The sequence below is a fragment of the Megalobrama amblycephala genome, linkage group LG6 (genome assembly GCF_018812025.1).
Source record: "Megalobrama amblycephala isolate DHTTF-2021 linkage group LG6, ASM1881202v1, whole genome shotgun sequence".
NCBI classification, from domain to species: domain Eukaryota; kingdom Metazoa; phylum Chordata; class Actinopteri; order Cypriniformes; family Xenocyprididae; genus Megalobrama; species Megalobrama amblycephala.
The window spans coordinates 41878794-41897492 of record NC_063049.1 but is presented as its reverse complement, the minus strand read 5'-3'; the positions used below and the strand labels follow the sequence as shown (position 1 = coordinate 41897492).

The 18699-nt window shown below is 36.0% G+C and overlaps 1 long non-coding RNA gene across 5 annotated transcripts in view; it reads left to right on the top strand.

Moving 5' to 3' along the window:
- Positions 1–18699, top strand: part of LOC125270755 — a 113774-nt gene that overhangs the window by 16529 nt on the left and 78546 nt on the right. For 2 of the 5 annotated variants that reach the window (XR_007185450.1, XR_007185449.1), the window contains exon 5: positions 10545–10659. The exons of 2 other annotated variants lie outside the window; for them this stretch is intronic. This is a non-coding gene — a long non-coding RNA (uncharacterized LOC125270755). Of the gene's footprint in view, positions 1–482; positions 863–10544; positions 10660–18699 lie in introns of those variants that run through there. One more of the 5 variants, XR_007185452.1, reaches the window with a different exon arrangement.

Below are 18699 nucleotides of genomic sequence, written 5' to 3'. Positions count from 1 at the left end.
TTCTCAACTGGCTTCTCCACCCAGAAATGATCGCAGGTCTGTCACAGAGACGAAAAAACAATGCTAATGCAAAAATTTTCATGCATAGTTTTTTTTTTTTTTTTTTTCAAAAACTACAGTATTTTGGTGCAAATTCACTTTTAATCCAGTCAAATTAGACTAAAAAGCCTATGAAACGATGATTATATTAATATAGTAAACATTTTAATGTTTTTTTCTGGGTCCTGAAGTAAAACCAGTTGAGAAACACTGTTTTAGAGTGCAGCTTTTTTCCATAATCCCATCTTATTGGCTACGCTTCTCCTTCTTGATCAAAGCGGGAGTCATATCAGATAGTCTCCTAAACTAAAGCCATTTCCCTGTAAAACACTTTTTATGTATGGTTTTCACATTCTCAAACATAGATTTACTCCCTGGCTTTGCTCTCTCCCCCTTTGACAGCGCTATTGCATTCTCCTCCTTTTTATCTTCTCACATTTTAGGAGAATGAATTGCCCATCGCTGTCACTGGGCTCTGGCCGAGAATTCATTTTTGTGGGTCAAGTGTTTCAGAATGTCATCTCTGACAGGAACCATCCAACACGATGAATACAGGGACAGACCTTGGCTCGCCTCATCCTCCCATCACAGAATACACAAATACAAGGCCTCTGCCACGAAGATGTCCACTCGATGGTGGGCAGAATGCAGAAAATAACCACAATAAAATACCACAAAGCAGGGAAAATTTATATGTAGAGAACGACTGACATATTTCAACCTCGCCTTTGTGTAACTGCCAATGAGGCTGTACATTGTGAAGAACCTTTTTAATGAAAAAGTCCCTTCAAGCCTTTAAGTATCTTTTTGATTTGATTTTTTTAATAGTTGTAGCAAGACAGCACTGTACTGATTAGAAATGGGTCATTAAGGTCTTGACTTAGTCAATTAGTGATATTGGCTAGGGTAGACACATTTATTGCATCATATATATATATATATATATATATATATATATATATATATATATATATCGGTGGTGTTTTAAAATGAAGAGGCAATGTCCTTGATTTTTTTTGTTACACAATTTTCCTGGTTAAATAAACATTACATATAAAGGGAGACCAAATACAATATTTATATATATTTGTTTGTAGGTATGGAATCAATAATGCTGAACTGTAAATGAATACATTAATAATTCTGACATGTTAATAGCAGAAATCTTTCAAACTTTGTTTGGTCTTTTTGTTTTGCAAACATTCCAAAATACAATGATATAATGTTCAGAGAGAAAGAGAAAGAGAGAGAGAGAGCAAGCATTACCTGTGTCTGATATAACATTCATTCTTCAGGTCAATGTCCATAATATTATATCCATTATAAAAATCAGTTTGAATGTCCATTGAGGAAAGTGATCTTTGTATTTGACCTTTTTACAGTTAATGGAATTTTCCATAACATTTGTTTACAAAATTCCCTTTCAATTTAAAAGTCCCTTGCGACTGACTCATTCACACGTAAAGTTTGCCGCCATCTAATAGCGTATTAATGTAACTTTAACTCAATCAATATTATGCACTAATGGACCCTTTCTCAATACCAAATACAACATATTATTTATATAAAATAATATTTATTGAACAACATTTAAATTAACAACAATAGCCATTATAAATGACAATAGGAAATAAACACAAGTGTATGATTCAGTCAAATGTACAAAAGCAGTGCTCTACAGGATGCAAGTTAAATATAGCCCTAATATTAAATTATTAAATTAAACATAGACCAATTTGATTTGCTCAGGAACAAGTAATAGATTAATAAGACCAAAGATTGCCCGTTTTATACCCAAAATGAATTATATCTCATGTTTAACCATTATAAGAGACCGCTGCAAATCCCTGAAGCACTGGCCGAGATGAAGCTGTTCTCGGCGGGTACTCGAGCACTGAACGACCGCTGGCGGCCTGAAGCTCACATCTCCAAAAACGTCTAAACAAATTGTAAAATAGGTGCTATGATTAAATATGAGTCACATATTTCAGGTCTAAACAACTACATTCTCACCTAAAAAACTCTTAAAACTACAGTTCGTGTAGTATTTGTTAAAAAAAAACAAACAAACAAAAAAAACGGTGGATTTGCTCGACCACAATGACAGTCGCTTCAAGCGGAGTGATACAAACAGTGAAAATGTAGGAGTGCTGTTATCACAAGTGATGACATCATAATATGTGCATATTTAGTTATGATTGGTTTTCTTCCTTGCAAATATTAATCATTTGTAGCCACGTTCACACTATATGTTGATTCTTATGTGCCGCAGACAACAAACAAGATGCATGCTTAGAATCATGACAGTGGCTCTGATGTTGGTTTTTTATTATCCACAGAACTGAAGCCTAAATCATGAAACTTACAAAAACATCTTAAAACTTAATATAGGAAGTGCAAATGTAGTTCTTTTTTTGATGTCTCTGCTCCTCTGCTTTATCCCTTCGGCGCTGGTAATGAAGCTGAGGCTATGTGACAGAATTCAGCAATTACATCGGCCATAGTGTCGTTTTAGACATAGCACGGCGTCGCTAATGGAGAACGCTCTGCTGGAACATGGTTCGCTCTGTGAGGAAGCAGACGCACCGCCAACAGGAGGCTGGGGGGCTTCTGAGGGGCTACGCGGTCTCTAATGCGATCGGACTGTAACGGACAATCTATTTACAGGGTGCTCTGGGGAACTAATAAACAAATGTTGAGTAATTTCAGCCAGCAGTAATTACCCTTGCAGCTGACAAGGAGAGTGTGATAGTTTCTCCTTCACCCAGGACCCTGAGCAGGAGGCTGAGGTCCCAGGCAGTGAAACATACACATGGATCTGAGCCAAAAGCCAGTCCTGCAAGATCACTTGACTTACCACAGCCGGGAACAGAGACCAACCAGAGCCCAAGATATGGGCGGTAGCTTTGTGCTGAGAATGTGCGTTGTGAGTGAACAGCACAGCAGTGCTAGCTTGAATTCTTATTTTCCTGTGATTGTATAAATATTAATGAATCAAGTGGGCTGTTTCCGGCTGTCCCTAAATGACCATTTGGGCTTGGCAACATGACATTATTTAAATATTTATATATGCCATTTATACTGTGTGAAAAAAAAAAAAAACTAAAGCATGATATAATTAAGAAGACATGCTTCCAAAAATAAATAATTGGCTTTTATATTGTCACTAAAGCCACAACAAATTAAAATATTATTTATAATATTTTGCCTATCTTTTTTTACTTGCACTCTAAAAAATGCTGGGTTAAAACAACCCAAGTTGGGTTGAAAATGGACAAACCCAGCGAATGGGTTGTTTTAACTCAGTGGTTGGGTTAAATGTTTGACCAAACTGTTGGGTAGTTTTATTTAACTCAACTATTATTTAAAAATTACTGTATTGCTTGATTAAAATGAACCCCAAATTGGAAATTAACATTAATTAATATGTTTAATAAATGAGCATTTATTAATTAGTGTAATGAATAATAATTAAACAATAAACGTTTATTAAATTGCTTATTAATAAATGTTCACCTTAGATTATTATTGTTGCATCTAGTAATTGTGTGTCTGATTTTTTTTCATTTCCAACCTATTTTGGGTTCATTTTAAGCCAGACATATAGATATTTTTAAGCAATAGTTGGGTTAAATAAAACTGCCCAGCACTTTGGGCAAACATTTAACCAAACCACTGGGTTTGTCCATTTTCAACCCAACTTGGGTCATTTTGAGTGTAATATTAGAAATGTTTTAATTTTTTATGATACATCACCAAATTTTCAGCTTTATTCAAATTTTTCCACAATAAATATTGTTCTAAAGAAGCTTTACAACATATGTTAAAGACTTTTCAAATTTATGTAAAAATGCAAAGGAGTTAGAACTTTTTTTTTTTTTTTAGAACTTTAGAATTTTTTTCACAAAACATATTTGGCAATTTCAATTTCTATATATATATATATATATATATATATATATATATATATATATATATATATATATATACTGATTGATTTAGATGCAAAATTACTATTTTTGAACAGGTTTCCCAAATACTTCCCCGTCTGCCGTTGGTTGGTTGGATAAAACAAAAGCTCCATCCAAAATTGCATATTTGGTTCAACATTTAGTTTGAAACGTACTTTGTGACCATTAGAAAGTATGTTCTATGTGGTATGAATATAATTCAGACATACTGCATCGGCCATTTTGTCATTGTGACCTACCTCGTCAGTTGCGTCGCTTCACTTCTATTCACAAATCCTCTACCGTGGCCTCATGCAGAATCTCACCGGAAGCAGTAGGTCATCTGTGTACTTTTCACCTATTGTTTTATGAATACTATGAATTCGGACATACTACTCAGCCCACATACTGTTTTTGGCCTACTATATAGTATGGAAGAATTCGCAGCGAGATAGTTCCGTCTCCAAACTCAAGCCATTGCTTGAGCCGATGTTGCTGTGTTGTGATCCGAATGATTGAACTGACGATTTGAACTGACTCACAGAAATGAACCGAATTAATTTGCTACGTTTAAACACTCCCATCCCCTTTTGTGCGTGGCGAGAAAGAATCAGGAAATGAGTTTAATGATGCAGCCTTTAGGAAACGTAATGGTCGAATAAAAAGCGCATTAAATCATAAGCATGAATATACTCAGAATGGTTCAGCCCTAAAAAGCATTAACAGAAACGATGTATAGCACATGATTAATTCCAGCCCGACTCTTTGTAAAGACATTGCTGTTCACCTCTGTCTGCTGTGGAGGTGTTCGGCGGGCCAGCGGCGTCTTCATCCCCACAGCTCACATCTTGATCCTGGCCGCCATTCGCTCAGGCAGCCAAATAGATTTTTATGCAAATTCCTCTCTATCGATTGCAGCGCCTCTCATTGACGGACTGGGGGTTTGTGGAAAGCAGCAGTAATTAGATTATGTGATAATGATTACAGCGTAAACATTGGTGGATAAAACCGGTTACATGTATCTGTGGGGCAATCTGGCACAAACAATAAAGCATCTGAAATCCATGAAAATGTTTTCCGCACTTCTCTCTCTCTCTCTCTCTCTCTCTCTCTCTCTCTCTCTCTCTCTCTCTCTCATTTTCCCCTGACTCTTTTTTTTTCTTTCCTCCGCTCTCCCTGTACTGAATAATAAGTGCTGGATGGCGTGACAGGCCAATATGATCCGCTGACAGACGGGCAGAGGGGTCCGCGAACGCCTCCCTCTCTCAGACAGGCAGATGTCGTGCGTCCCCGTGCGGAGCGAGCCGGGGGAGAGCGGGCGGCTGCTCAAATGAGGAGGTGGGAACTTGAGCGCTCCTCGGGGGGTTGAGTGGTCATTTGATGTCCGGCACAAGGGCAGCGTGTGATGGAGAAAGAGCCGGGTGTAGAGAAAGGCAGAGCTCGCAGTCTGCTGTAAAACTGGGCTGGCAGGAGGGCGAGATGGACGGGGGGCATAGAGCAAAACACAGACAGACTTCATTGCATGTTTGGGGTTGTTTTATTTATTTATTTACTTTTGGTCTTTTTTATTCTGACAGCAACGCACACGAGTGAATTCACTCTTTCAGACTGTTTAATGCTTAAGGCCCTTCTTCGAAGGATCATAAAATTATATGTATATCCCATTTATGTATATAAAAAATACATTAATATTCCAAAAATATCATCTGTAATATTTTGCATAGTTTTTAAAATAACAGAACGTTTTTTTAACCCAATATAAGACATTTTCAACCTCATTCAAATGTATGTGTATAGGATATATTGGTCCAAAGAAGCTTTACAACACTAATACAAATGCAAGGAGAGATTTTTTTCCCCCCCACAAAACGTAAATGGCATATTGTGTTTCCCCCTGACTCTTAAAATATATTTAGTCCAATCTTTTTTTTCTCCTTCACAGTCCCCTATGGGTCAGTAGTACACTGTAAATAAATTGGTGTAAAAACCATTTTCAATTGGTAGTACATTTTACAATTAATTACAAAGAAACATTTTTTTGAAGTTAAACGTGCAACTTCGAAGTAGAAAGACATACCTCAATTATCTCTGTTTTATTTACAACTTTGAAATATTTTATTTTACAATTAACAATGTATTTCAGTGCAAAAAACAATTACGGATTGTAGACAAATGCATTTACAATATGCTATTTTAAAGAGACAATTTGGGTATCTGGGTTTGCATACATGTACTTCCTTTAGTATAAGCTTCACATACTATACTTTTAAAGGGATAGTTTACCCAAATAGGGGCAAATTTGACAAGCTATAATAAATGATCTGTGGGGTATTTTGAGCTGAAACTTCACAGACACATTCTGGGGACACCAGAGACTTATATTACATCTTGTAAAAGGGGCATTATAAAGGTGTTTATAATACCTGCTGACTACTACATTGAGGTAGAAGTAACACACTTAGAATGGACGTAAATGGACCTTCTAAAGGGTTTAAAGGGATAGTTCACCCAAAAATGAAAATTTGATGTTTATCTGCTTACCCCCAGCGCATCCAAGATGTAGGTGACTTTGTTTCTTCAGCAGAACACAAATGATGATTTTCGCCGCTGTCAGAGCGCGATCAGACCTTACTAACGAGTGCTGAACGCGGTTGGACATAGTGGTGTATTAGAGTTAAAAAATCATATAAATACTGTTCGGTTTATCGCACAAACCGATCGTTTCGTGTCTTAGGACATCAATGTGTCGTCACGAGCCGCAGGGTTTAATTTGGACTTGTCTATGCATGTTTTATTTACTCTTATAGTAGAAGTTCCCATCCACTAGCATTATTTGACTGACAGACGGCAATGGTTGGAGTTAAAAATCATGTCAAATTTGCCCCTATTTGGGTGTGAGGAAAAACACACAGTTTTTGTGTGTGTCCCTTTAAATGCAAATGAGCTGCTGCTCCTGCCCCCTTTCCAGAAGAGGGCGGAGCTTTAACAGCTCAACAACAACAAAGATGGAGAATCTCACGCAGACAAAATGAGGATTGTCAGTAACGGTGTTCAGCCTTACATTGTTCAAACCGGAGTCGACACTGATGGAGAGACTCAGGAAGAAGTTACAACTTTTAGAATGAAACTGGACATCAGGGTTTATGTAAATTTTGGGGTTTGTGATGTCACCAACGCTCGTTGTAGTCCCTACCAGCTGTTTGTTGTAGTCCTTAAAAAGCAATTTCTGTAAAAGAAAATATCTCCCTTTGAGTGTCATAACTTTGCAGATGTTGTTTATGATCAAAAAGCAACATTACACACTAACTAAAGTTAAAAAAGAAAAATCATAATCAAGGACCGCTTTAATATAAAATGTAAAGTTGACGCTGCTTGACATGTTTCACCATCAGTTACATGGTGTATCACAGTGAATCTCAACCTTTTTTACTTTAAGGCCCCTCATTGTCCACAAATACACTATAAAATATTTTAGAGCTTGGCATAACTAGAAAGATGTATATTTGTTATAAAAAATAATTTAATAATAATAATAAATCTCTTGATTTTTTTGTGGTTTTAGCTTATTTTCATGCTTGTTTTGTTTAATTTTAAGTCACCTTGAGGCCCCCTTGGAAGTTTGTCGAGGCCCCCTGGTTGAGAACCACTGGTGTATCGTATTGTAGCGCTCCTAAATTCTTTTGTGTTTGTGTTAAGTAGGAGGAAACAGAAGCTTTGTGTGAATGTCCGCTCAATCCTTGCTGCTAAATGCCACCATTGAGCTTTCTTCCATGACGACAGGGCAGCAGGGCGAACAGACCGCCGTTGAGCTCTCCGGGTGACGTTGTGGTCTTTGATTTCCTGTGAGGGGCTCAGATGAGCGGAAGGCCAGCCTGGAGAAAGAAGATCGTCACCGCACGGCTCTCGGTCTGTAATTAATCGCCAGCGATCGGAGGTGCGGTCCTCCGATACCCGGTATGAAAAGCCGCTCGTCTCCCAAGCGGCCCAGCCCACGGTCAGCAGACGTTAGGCTACATTAACTGCCTGCGCTGTTGCTATTTCAGAGAAAGAGGGCAAGAGAAGAGTAGGAGACTCGTGAAGGTGCTTGATCCCTCGGAGCTTAGGTGCATGAGACGGTAGCTGTGTACCTTTCATCTTAGCAGAGATTTGGAGAGGGTTCACACCACAGAGGCTCCTTAATTCTCACTAATTCATTTGCGCTCCAGATTCGCTTGGCGGCGGATAACCTGAGAATGATAATGAAGAGCAGAGAGTTTGGGCAGAGTCTCCTGCCTTTGAATGTGCCTGGAATGGATCGAGGGAATCTTTCTCTTTGAATCTTCGCAAGGAGAAACGAATCTTATTAGTATCTGTCATCAGATGTCCTGAAGACAGAGTACGAGAGGTTTTAAAGGCATAGCTCACCTAAAAATAAAATTATATGAAATTATATTTACTTACCTTTATGTTCTTCCAAAATGATGTTTTTCCCTAATTTACAAAATAGTATCAAGCTCCAAAATGACAAATAGAAGTAGTCCATTATAAATCTTGCACTGAACACTCTAAAACATGCTGGGTTAAAAACAACCCAAGTTGGGTTGAAAATGGACAAAGTGGTTGGGTTAAATGTTTGCCCAATGTGCTGGGCAGTTTTATTAACTCAACTATTGTTTAAAAATGACTATATGTCTGGCTTAAAATGAACCCAAAATAGGTTGGAAATTAAAATTCAGACACATAATTACTAGAGGCAACAATAATAATCAAAAGATGAACATTTATTAATAAAAAATGTAATAAATGTTAATTGTTCTATTAATTAAACTTATTAATAAATGTCCATTTATTAAAGATATTAATAAATGTTCATTTCCATCATAATTTGGGTTAATTTTAAGCAAGTCATTTTTAAACAATAGTTGAGTTAAATAAAACTACCCAGCAGGTTAGGCAAACATTTAACCCAATCGCTGGGTTTGTTAATTTTCAACCCAGCTTGGGTTGTTTTTAACCCAGCAATTTTTTAGAGTGTATTGCCAAGCTTCTCTACATTGCAAAATGCAATATAGCTAAATCTCAAATGGTTGATCATTTAAATCATTAGCATATATTGTCATATCGCCCAGCCCTAAAACTGATGCTAAAGCAGTAAGGTGAAACAATACAGACAAAACCATTGTTTTTTTGTTTTTTTCAGGCATTATTTAATTTACTAATTAACTAATTTGCTTCCAACTTGTATTTTTTTAGACTAGTGGAAAAAAAACATCCAAAAAACACATTTAAGTGTTTATTTTAGTTTTATTACACTTTTTTTTTAGATTTCAATTACAATAAATATCTTTAAAAGTTTCTTCATCTGCACTGAGCCAGAAATCTCCACTTACAAACTTTTGCAATTTTATTCCTATCTAGAATTGGATGGGTTTTTTTTGTTTTTTGTTTTTTGTTTTTTTGTTTTTTAAATATATCTTTTACCTGATTAATTTTGTTCCTAAAAATATGGTGATTTTTTTTTTCTGGCTGTTAACGGTATTTTCTGATTCATGGAGTGATAAAATGAGATGAAAATCCCCTCTGTAAAACCTTTATCTCTAATATGTCAACAAAAAGGTTGCAAAACCTACACTCTAAAAAATGCTGGGTTAAAAACAACCCAAGTTGTGTTGAAAATGGACAAACCCAGTAATTGGGTTGTTTTAACCCAGTGGTTGGGTTAAATGTTTGCCTAACCTGGGTAGTTTTATTTAACCCAACTATTGTTTAAAAATTACTGTATTGCTTGCTTAAAATTAACCCAAAGTATGTTAGAAATTAACATTTATTAACATGTTTAATGAATAATAATTAAACATTTATTAAATTGCTTATTAATAAATCACCCTTTGATTATTATTGTTGCCTCTAGTAATTATGTGTCTGATTTTTAATTTCCAACCTATTTTGGGTTCATTTTAAGCCAGACATATGGTCAATTTTAAACAAAGGTTGAGTTAAAACTGCCCAGCAGGTTAGGCAAACATTTAACCCAACCAACCGCTGGGTTTGTCCATTTTCAAACAAGCTTGGGTTGTTTTTAACCCAGCATTTTTTAGAGTGTGGCTTTATGCAATGTTCTGATTTCTGTTCTGTAAATTGGTGTAAATGAGTGCATATTTAATTAGACAATGACTAATTTGAATATTTAAACATTCAGTTTCTGAAAACTTGTAATACAAAACATTTGTCTTAATGTACCTTTATTAAGCATGATATCTGTTACCCTATTCACCTGTATTGTCTTGATTAAAGGCATTATAGTTTTTGTAAAGCTGCCTTGAAACATTGTATATTGTGAAAAGTGCTTTACAAATAAATTAGGTTTGACTAAGTCTTCTGAACTCGTATGATAAATTAGTGTGAAGAACAGAATGAAATTTTACTCAATAATCTGATGGCTTTGTAATCTTCCCCTTTGCCAAAGCTCTAAAATCTCATTTCAAAATGGCGCATCAAGCCAGGTTTAACATAATTCACTCAGAAGACTTATAGTGTTGCATAAACTACTTTTACAGTATTTCTCTGTCATTTTAGGAGCTTGACCGATGTATACTGTCACTATTTGGAAACCAAATGTGAAGATTCTTCAAAAATTCTCCTTTTGTATTCTACAGAAGAAAAAAAAAAATCAGCATACGGGTGAGAGAGGGTGAGTAAATAATGACAGAATTTCCATTTTTGGTTGAACTGTTCCTTTAAACATTCAAGCTTTTGCATGTTCGGGTTTTTTTCCGGCCTCCCGTGTGAATATAAAGCTGTGGGTGAGCTCGCGCGGTAGCAGCTGTGGTCAAGCAATTACGTCCGCTGATGTTGAGGCATGGAAAGCGATCCGTTCAAATGCTGATCACCATTTCACAATCAGATTCCGCAATGAATATTTATCACTCCAGAGCTGCAGGAATTCTCAATCAATAGATTTTACCCACTAGCAGAAAGATCTTCTTTTTCCGTCTCTCTCTGCTAACACCAACCTACACAAAAGTGGTACATTATCATCAGAGATGAGCAGCACCGTATTTACATTTATGGATTGAAATGCCGCATTTTTTTTTTCCCAGCCACACTGGAGTGAGTTGGTTTATTCCTAACACGCTCGGTTGTGAACAGGATATACAGTGGAAACGAATGTTTTTATCGTCAACAATGTTTTTTAAGTTCACAACAGGCCATGAAAGTGCTCTCAAAACCCCTGAACTCCTGGGCCTGTATATCACTGAAATCTGACCTAAGATTTAAACAGAAACTTTGTAAAAATGTCAAGGAAGCAACTGCCATAAATCGACAACAGCAGCACATTTAACATGCAATTGAAATGTCTTGCGCTAACATTTTTGTCAGTGACCTTTGTTCTTAGCAGATGTGGCTAGCGGTTGCTGTTCCTTCCCTTCTTTTTTGGAAGGAGAAAATTCAGCTAGACTTTTTATGTTTGTCAATGCTTTTATTGCAGAAATGTGTATTTTCTGTGCCAAAGCATCTCTAAATAGCAAAAATAATGACCTACAATTGGTCAAATAAGCTTACTCTTAAGAGGAATTCCTGTTGCCATTATAAGGCATGACTTTTAGAAATAGCATGCTACTCTTACTATGTCTGCGGTTTTTATGCTGTGGACAGGATGCAAAACTTCTATATTCAAAACTGTACCTAAGTTTTTAAAAAGTAGCCATTTACTATGCAATATTCATGAATTATTAAGCTACACTGTAAATCCTAATGCTCAAAATAATTCATTGATTTGAGTAGGGTAAACTTAAATTAAACTTTAATAAATTAGTTGAATCAAATCAACTTTTTTGAGTATTTATAACTTTCTTTTTCTTTTGAGTTCACTGATCAATTAGCGTTGCACACCTGTAGGTCATGGATAGGTGCGTTGGAGAGAAGACCAGTAAAGTTAAAATTCGGAAAAAAACAAGAAGCAACCCGCACACGATCAATTTGTAAATTCGTTAAAAAAACAAAACAAAAAAAAAAATTATTGGCAACGTTTCCATCACATGATCTTCATCAGGCATTTGAGTTCACAAAACTGACACATTTTAAGTAATCTGAACTGTTTCATTGTTTTGAGTTTTATGAACTTGTTTCTTTTAATTTAGACAAACTTAAATTTAACTGAAACTGGGCTGGCATCTCTATTCTATAGCATGCTTTGCCATGAGACTTGAAAGGGAGAGTAAAGGCTAAAATTAAGTGTTATATAATGTTAATGTTAAGCGGTAGTGTTTGTTTTGCTATGCTAAGTTAGCAGTTAATTATTCTTTATTGCCGTATTCATTAAGCAATTGCAATGCATTGTGCTACCAATGAGCAAGTTAGCATTTTCTGAATTAGCTAGTTAAAGCTAGCCTACTAAAAATATTTTAAAAGTTAAAAGTTGAGATTACATTAGCTTACTCAAATATTATTGAGTACTCAATTAAAATGTATGAATACAAAATAAAAATCTGCCAGTTCTGGTTACTGAAACTTTGAATTTCTTAACTTAATTTTTTTTTTTTATGTAATTGATTCAATCAAATTTTTTTTTTATTTTTTTTTTTAGTTTTGCCAACTTATTCGGGTTTACAGTATTCCATTCCAAACTGTCTGTACAAATTGATTAACAAAAAACATTTACATTTTTAGATTAATATATTGTCAACACTGTTATTATACTTGACTTTTTCCCCATGCAACATGGGGAAAAAGTAAAGTCAGGTCAAAACATGAATTTATATCACAGGCATATCCAATAAGTGGTGAATCCAATTCCAGAGCTGTACAAATTAAGCCCTACATCCTCCTAAATAAGCACAAGGAGGCAGAAGCTGGTTCATTTAGCTCTCTAGGCACTCACACTGAGATGCTGGTTATGATATAATGTTGAGTTATATACTTTAAACTAATTCCCTGAAGCTCTTGCTGTTCGTCCGCCAGTTTGGCAACACGCAGCCGCAGAACTAAGGCAGATCAATGAGGTGTAATGACTCTCCAATCTCCGTCAATACTCAATTAATGAAAAGGATGGAGAAAATATCAACACGCTGCCAGCCAGCGCCGCTCAAAAACTGTGAGTAATGATTACTCAGGAAGCACTTTACAGCCGGAGAGAATCCCAGCAGAGCTCTGGACACTGGGCTCCTGGGAGGTTTGACCATAAACAGGGAGATTCGGCACAGATTTACAGCTTGGAGAGTTCTGAGAGCAGAGCTGTTGAAAAGCTTCACTCGCTCAAATAGAAGCGAGTCTAATTTGTAGCTCTGCTGGGAGACTTTTAAAAAGAGACGTTTTCTCCCTTTACAGAGGGTCAAATCATGATTCTTTTTTGCCATATGAAGTAAAACATGACAATTAGGTAAAGTTAGAGGCAGTACAAAAGATTAACATTCTTTCATTTCAATAAATAAATGACATTTTTTTTTAATGTATATTTAACAATAGGCTACTTAACAGTATACTGACACAAAACCTGCATTACTGAAAACAATGATAACCTGCCGTTCAGTAAGCGAGTCAGACATTGATTCAGTATTCAATTCAAAGATTGATTCAAACTGGAAATTCATTTTTAACAATTCATTGAAAGAATTGGCTCATTAGAATCATTCGTTCGAGAATCAATCTACACTGATCGTGCTGAAGTTTTAAAAGGATTAGTTCACTTACTTTCCTGATAATTTACTCACCCCCATGTCATCCAAGATGTTCATGTCTTTCTTTCTTCAGTCGAAAAGAAATGAAGGTTTTTGAGGAAAACATTCCAGGATTTTTCTCCATGTAGTGGACTTCACTGGGGTTCAACGGGTTGAAGGTTCAAAGAGCTCTACATGATCCCAGACGAGGAATAAGAGTCTTATCTAGAGAAACAATCTGTCATTTTCTAAAAAAAAATATATATATACTTTTTAACCACAAATGCTCGTCTTGCACTGCTCTGTGATGCACCACACATTACGTAATCACGTTGGAAAGGTCACATGTGACGTAGGTGGAAATTTTAATTCTGAAGTGAACTAATCTTTTAAATTCAGTAAAAAGAACCGGCTCACACAAGTAATTTGTTACAATGATCACGCTAATGTTTTTGATTCAGTATAAAGAATCGCCTCATATGAGATCAGACTACATAGTCACAGTCACATTTCCCAAAAGCATAAGCCTAATTATATCATACCATTGGTTTCAACGATCTAGCTTCTGATGCTTTTTGAAAAACACAGCCCACACTGTAGATTTCGATTCACTATAACTGGCTCGTAAGTGTCCTTCGTTCGGGAGTCAGACAGCATGGTCACGATGTATGTTTTGATTCACCAAAAAGAACCGACTCATTTGCACTTGAATCGGACAACTCGCTGGTTGTATTGACTTTGTTTTTGCATTCAGCCCACAAGGACATCTTACAAGAAGGATGTTTCTTGTCATTATTCCACAGTGCACTGTAATTTTATTGTCATTTTATTGACTAGCATTGGGCGGTATGACAATTTATATCATTACCATGGTACATTCTAAAAAATGCTGGGTTAAAAACCTCACAAGTTGGGTTGAAAATGGACAAACCCAGCAATTGGGTTGTTTTAACCCAGCGGTAGGGTTAAATGTTTGCCCAACCTGCTGGGTAGTTTTATTTAACTCAACTATTGTTTAAAAATTACTGTATTGCTTAATTAAAATCAACCCAAAGTATGTTGGAAATGAACATTTATTAATGTTCAATGAATAATTATTAAACAATAAACATTTATTAAATGGCTTATTAATAATGTTCACCTTTTGATTATTATCGTTGCCTCTAGTAATTATGTCTGATTTCCAACCTATTTTGCGTTCATTTTAAACCAGCCATATAGTCATTTTTTAAACAATATTTGGGTTAAATGAAACTACCCAGCACGTTGGTCTGACATTTAACCCAACTCCTGGGTTAAAACAACCCAATCGCTGGGTTTGTCCATTTTCAACCCAACTTGGGTTGTTTTTAACCCAGCATTTTTTAGTGTATTGTGCCTGAAAAACTTAATTTGTTTAATTCATATTTTTGTTATATTGTATTTGTCCTATTGTTTGTAATTTGCTTCTTATTTTTAATTACAGAAATTAGATAAAATAACTATATCTTGATGTAAAATTTAAATTTCTCATATAGTGAAATAAGAATCTGGTCATATCACCCACCCCTATTACAAACTCATATTTATAAATTGTTGGTAGGAACAATTGTCAATTTGTCATATCTGAATTTTTCAGCTTTTTAATCTCACTTTCTACAAAAGAGGCCCTGTTAAATGGCGGCCAGAAAATTTGTGACCCGAAGTGGCTCGCTCAGCGAAACGGCAGTATGAAAGTGAAAGCGTAGCCGGCCTGCTGTATGACTGTATAAACATAACAGGTTGTGAATGAATCAGAGGTCATCGCCTGTCTGCTGGTTAATACATAATTTATGTCTCAGCATTGCTTCATTACAGAGCATCAAAGAAATCAATGGCCCAGCGGGGTTGCTATCACAGAGTATACAAGAGTGTGCGCACGCGCTCCTATAGAAATCTCACCCGTAGCCCGTCGCACCTTGAGCTGTAACTCTCCTGAGCGGCTCTGCCTGTGCGCCGACACTCTGACAGCGAGGAAAATAAATCCCCTCCTTTATTCGGCACAGAATTCAGCGCACAAGTGGCTGTAATCAATAAACACCCAGTCGAGCGGAGTGATTTACGCGGCCCCGTGTTTCACGCACAAAGAAAAGCTCAGTTCCCCCCACAGGCGGGCACCATAATGGAGGCCTTTCAATCTTAATGGACGGCTACGATTGTCATGCTTGTTGTAGCAGTATTCAAAAGCGCCATCCGATCAGCCTGCAGGACAGCGCAGAGCAGACAGATGATTAGGTACTGCAAACGAGCCTTATCGCCAAAGGAAATTGATGACTCAATCCAAGGGAAGATGGACGACTTCATTTGTGTCATATAAAGAGCTGTATCGCTCATAACGGAGTTATGATTGAGCTTTAAGGGAAGCGTTCATAATGACATTACATCCAGATATGCCTCTCCTCTTCATCTGGCATCCATCCATGCGTGTGTGTGAGGGCTGGTAGGAGGCAGAGAAGAGAGAGACAGAGAGAGAGAAATAAACGGGTATCGCTTTTTCATAGCTCAGGAGACTTAATGGAGATTTCAGCTGAAGTATCAACATTGTCTCAGAATCAAATTCTTGACATAACAATATTGAGCTATAACATTAATGTGAAATGTTTGAGCTCATATTGAGACCTCTGACTTTGACTGAAGACTGTCTTGGTAGTTCTAAGCACATTGCTGACATCTCTTCTGAAACTCTAGAAGAGAAGGTTTTTGGGGTCTTTTGCTCAAGTCTCATTTTTCTCTCCATTCAAGTCTAATCTAATGGTTCTCAACTGGTTTTGTTTCAGGATTCAGGTTTTAAGTGGTGACCCATCACAATACTCAAAACTGTTTTGAAAATTAAACAAAAATATAAAAAACTGAAATGTATTAATTGTATTAATTTAATTTATTTTGCTATCATATTTATACACAATTAAAATCAGGCTGCAGGACGTGTATATTTAGACACACTGTAAAAAATATTTTTGAAGATGTAAATAAAACAAAGTTTATTAGAGTATGTTTTAGAAGAAAATTATGAAAGCTTGTTTCCGCCACTGAATAAAAAATAAAAAAGGTCTTTTTATCTAAAAATTCTGACTTTTTCTCAGAATTGTGTGATATAAACTTGCAATTGCGAGTTAAAAAGTCAGAATTGTGAGATATAAACTTGCAATTCTGACTTTATAACGCAATTGCGACTATATATTATGCAATTCTGACTTTATAACTCGTAGTTGACTATATATCACGTAATTCTGACTTTATAACTCACAAATGTGACTATATCATGCAATTGTGACTATAATTCGCAATTGTGACTATATATATCACGCAATTCTGACTAGTACTCGCTATTGCGACTTTATATCACGCAATTCTGACTATAACTCGCAATTACGACTATATATCACGCAATTCTGATGATAATTCGCAATTGTGACTATATATATCACACAATTCTGACTATAACTCGCAATTGTGACTATATATATCACGCAATTCTGACTATATATATATATATATATATATATATATCACAATTCTGACTACAACTCACAATTACGACTATATATCACACAATTCTGACTATAATTCGCAATTGTGACTATATATATCAAGGAAATTTCTGACTATAACTCACAATTGTGAGTATATATCACACAATTCTGACTATATATCATGCAATTCTGACTATAACTCGCAATTGCGACTATATATCACGCAATTCTGACTAGTACTCGCAATTGCGACTTTATATCACGCAATTCTGACTATAACTCACAATTGTGACTATATATCACGCAATTCTGACTATAACTCGCAATTGTGACTATATATCACGCAATTCTGACTATGACTCGCAATTGAGACTTTATATCACGCAATTCTGACTATAACTCACAATTGTGACTATATATCACGCAATTCGGACTATAATTCGCAATTGTGACTATATATCACACAATTCTGACTATAACTCACAATTGTGACTATATATATCACGCAATTCTGACTATAATTCGCAATTGTGACTATATATCACGCAATTCTGACTATAACTCACAATTGTGACTATATATATATCATGCAATTCTGACTATAATTCGCAATTGTAACTATATATATATCACACAATTCTGACTATAACTCGCAATTGCGACTTTATATCACACAATTCTGACTATATATATATATATATATATATATATATATATATATATATCACAATTCTGACTATAACTCACAATTACGACTATATATCACACAATTCTGACTATAATTCGCAATTGTAACTATATATATCACGCAATTCTGACTATAACTCACAATTGCGACTTTATATCAGGCAATTCTGACTATAACTCACAATTGTGACTATATATATCATGCAATTCTGACTATAACTCACAATTGTGACTATATTAATATAACACAATTCTGACTGTAATTCGCAATTGTGAGTCATAAAGTCAGAATTGCCTGATATAAAGTCGCAATTGATATAAATCCAGCAATTCTGACTTTATGACTCACAATTGCGACTTCATATCATGCAATTCTGACTGTAATTCGCAATTGTGAATATATCACGCAATTGTGACTATAATTCGCACTTGTGACTACATACACTATATTGCCAAAAGTTTTGGGACGCCTGCCTTTAAGTGCACATGAACTTTAATGACATCCCATTCTTAATCCGTAGGGTTTAATATGGAGATGGCCCACCTTTTGCAGCTATAACAGCCTCAACTCTTCTGGGAAGGCTTTCCACAAGGTTTAGGAGTGTGTTTATGGGAATTTTTGACCATTCTTCTAGAAGCGCATTTGTGAGGTCTGGCACTGATGTGGGGCGAGAAGGCCTGGCTCACAGTCTCCGCTCTAATTCATCCCAAAGGTGTTCTATCGGGTTGAGGTCAGGACTCTGTGCAGTCTCTCACCAGTCAAGTTCCTCCACAACAAACTCGCTCATCCATGTCTTTGTGGACCTTGCTTTGTGCACTGGTGCGCAGTCATGTTGGAACAGGAAGAGGCCATCCCCAAACTGTTCCCACAAAGTTGGGAGCATTGAAATTGTCCAA